The following is a 3,273-nucleotide window of genomic DNA, read 5'->3' as shown; positions in this document are numbered from 1 at the left end:
CAAGTTTCATCTTTGCGCCTCATCAGTAAAATGGGAATTACAGTAAAACTTACTAGGCTTATTTTCAGGATTGAATGAGTTAGTAACTGTAAAGCACAATGTCTATCCTATAGTAAGCTGGCAGTTGTTATGTAGGTCATAGAAAGTCTGTTGGGTGTTACTGAAATGCAGTGAAAAGCTATTGAAATATTTTAAGCAGGCGAATGACAACTCACTTTCTATTTATAAATCTACACTCCCATTGCATGGAGACTGGGTTGAAAGGAGGTAAGAGCTGGGAGTTATTGCAATGATCCAGGAGAGAGACCATTGCAGTAAGGTGGTGGCAAAGGAGATGGAGAGAAATGGACAGATTTTAGATCTATTTTAGAGCTAGAATAGAGTAGATTTACAGTAGCGTGAGTGGGTGGAGATGTCAAGAAAGATTTCAGGAGGGCTGTGGTGTCTCAGACTGAGATGAGGAAACCTGATTTTTATTACATTTAAGCATAAAAAGTCCTCCTTCCTCATTCTTGTTGCTGTTAAGTGCCGTGGAGTCAGTTTTGACTCATACCAACTTTGTATAGAGTTTCTGAGGAGAAATTGGTAGGGTTGAACTGTTGACCTTGAGGTTAGCCGTCCAGTGCTTATACTACAGCACCACTCCAAGACTCCTCATCCTGACATAAATAAGGTAGTGGAGTAGTGTAACCTTAACATTTCCTTGGTTTTTCCTTACGGTTTCCTTTAAACATTTGACAGCAATTGGACAGTTTTCATTATGAAAACATAAGGGGAAATGTAGAAAATAGGGCTCAGCCTGCAGGAACAAATTTTCTGAACCTAACAGAAGAGGAAGGAGCCCTGGTGACATAGTCGGCTATATGTTGGGCTGCTATCCACAAGGTCAGCAGTTTGAATCCACCAGTTGCTCCACTGGAGAATGACGAGGCTTTCTTCTCTGGTAAAGATTTCCAGCCTCAGAACCTCTATATGGGGTCTCTATGAGTCACAACTGACTCAATGGCACACAATCCCTACCACCACACAGAAAAGAAAGAAGGATGGCAAATCTTATAGGAGATATTTCTTTCTGTTGACTTTCTACAGAAAAATGGAACACCTTAACGCAATTATTGTCTTCCTCAAATTATAGAACCAACAGGATTCTATAAAATGAAGGTTGTTGTTGTTGTTAAGTATCCTGGAGTCGATTCCGACTCATAGTGACCCTGCACAGTGTCTAAGGTTATAAATCTTTACGGGAGCAGAAAGCCTTATCTTTCTCCTGCGGAACAGCTGGTAGTTTCGAACTGGTGACCTTGAGGTTAGCAGCCTGATTTGTAACCACTACACTACCAAAAATGAAAGTAGTAATACCTAAATTAAGGAGCTCTGGTAGCATAGTGGTTACGAATTGGGATGATAACCTCAAGATCAGCAGTTCGAAACTACCAGCTGTTCCACGGGAGAAAGATGAGGCTTTCTGCTCCCATAAAGATTTCCAGCCTCGGAAACCCTGTACAGGGTCGCTAGGAGATGGAACCGACTCCACAGCACATAACCACCACCACCAATACCTAAATTACAGGGTTAATGTAAGGATTAGACTAGGCATCCAGTGTTTGGCCACTTTGAGAAGGTTGAATATATAAGTCCAAATCTCAACTGAGTGGACTATGGGAGATAGATACTTCCTCTAAGCGAGGCCAAATTTTCTTCAATGAGAATTTGTGTCCCCTCTCTTACAAGATGTTTTAGGAAACACAGGTATATCAAAGCCAATCTGCTCCAAAGAGAACCAGCTAAATGAACAATTTCTTGCAGAAAGTGTATTATCTAGTTTTTTAAAAAAATTACTCTAACATGTTTTTCACCTCTGGGTGGCACAAATGGTTATTGCTTAGCAGCTCAATGAATGATTGGCAGTTTGAATCCACCCAAAGGCACTTCTGAAGAAAGGCCTAACAATCTACTTCCAAAGGATCACAGTCACTGAAAAACCCATGAAGCACATCTGTTCCCTGACATGCATGGGGCCATCATGAGTCAGAATCAATTCAACAGCAACTAATTTGGCTTTAATTTTCACCTGAGAGATCATGGCACCAGAAATCTAAGATGCTCTTGAGTTCTACACTTACCTTATTTGACCTTGCCTCATTCTAATCCTGACCTCATTTGATCCTGTCTTAATTTAAAATTTTGATCATTTGTTCAATATGAAGTCATTTTGCATTATTATTATTATTATTTCACTTTTAGGTATAGTGCTTTAAAATATTTATCTTGATCTCTGAGTTTTTTGGCACTCTTCTTAAATTTTGCACTCAGAGGAATGCCCCACTAGGCTCACTTTACTCCCCACCCTGCCAGGAAAGCGTCTTCAGATCCCAAAGCCTCTCTTTGTTTCCTTGGTGGAGCTACTGGCACTTAGAAAGGGCAGCTAATGAGCCTAGAGGCAACACAGTGCAAAGTTGAATGTCAAAACCATAAAGCTGATGATCTTGTCTGTTAACCTCTACTCAATTCACAATAAAAAGTTAAAAACAAAATAAAACATGGTTGCTGTTGTGTCAATTGTCACGCATAACAATCCTATAGGACCAATTGAATAGTCCCGTTGGATTTCTTTATGGAAACAGATTACTACATCTGTCTCCTGCAGACCAGCTTGTGGGTTCAAACCACCGATCTTTGGTTAACCATTGAGCACTTTAACCATTGCATCACCAGAACTCCTCTTCTCATCAAGAGGACCCTAAATAAATGCTCTTGATATCAGCTCAAGATAACTGCAAACTTAAAGAAAAATTATCTTTGACTGTATCTGTGAGCATAGTCTTCTGAATGGGTTGCTGCTTGTCCTGATAAGGGTTGTTGTTGTTGTCAGGTGCCATCGAGTCGGCACCGACTCATAGTGACCTTATGCACAGCAGAACGAAACAATGTCCGATCCTGGGCCAACCTCACTACTGTTGCCACACTTGAGTCCATTGATGCTCCCACCTGGCCAATCCATTTCGTTGGGGGTCTTCCTCTTTTTCTCTGACCCTCCATCTTACCAAACATGATATCCATCTCCAGTGACTGTTCTTTCCTGACAATATGTCCGAAGTATGAGAGATGTAGTTTGGCCATCTTGGCCTCTAAGGAGCTCTCTGGCTGCACTTCTTCCAAAACAGATCTATTGATTCTTTTGGCAGCCCATGGCACTTTTAGTATTCTCCTCCAACACCATAACTCAAAGGCATCAATTCTTCTATGGTCTTCCTTATTCACTGTCTAGCTTTC

This window comes from Chrysochloris asiatica, unplaced genomic scaffold (assembly GCF_000296735.1).
Source record: "Chrysochloris asiatica unplaced genomic scaffold, ChrAsi1.0 scaffold00135, whole genome shotgun sequence".
Lineage (NCBI taxonomy): Eukaryota > Metazoa > Chordata > Mammalia > Afrosoricida > Chrysochloridae > Chrysochloris > Chrysochloris asiatica.
Note: the sequence above shows the minus strand (reverse complement) of the source record.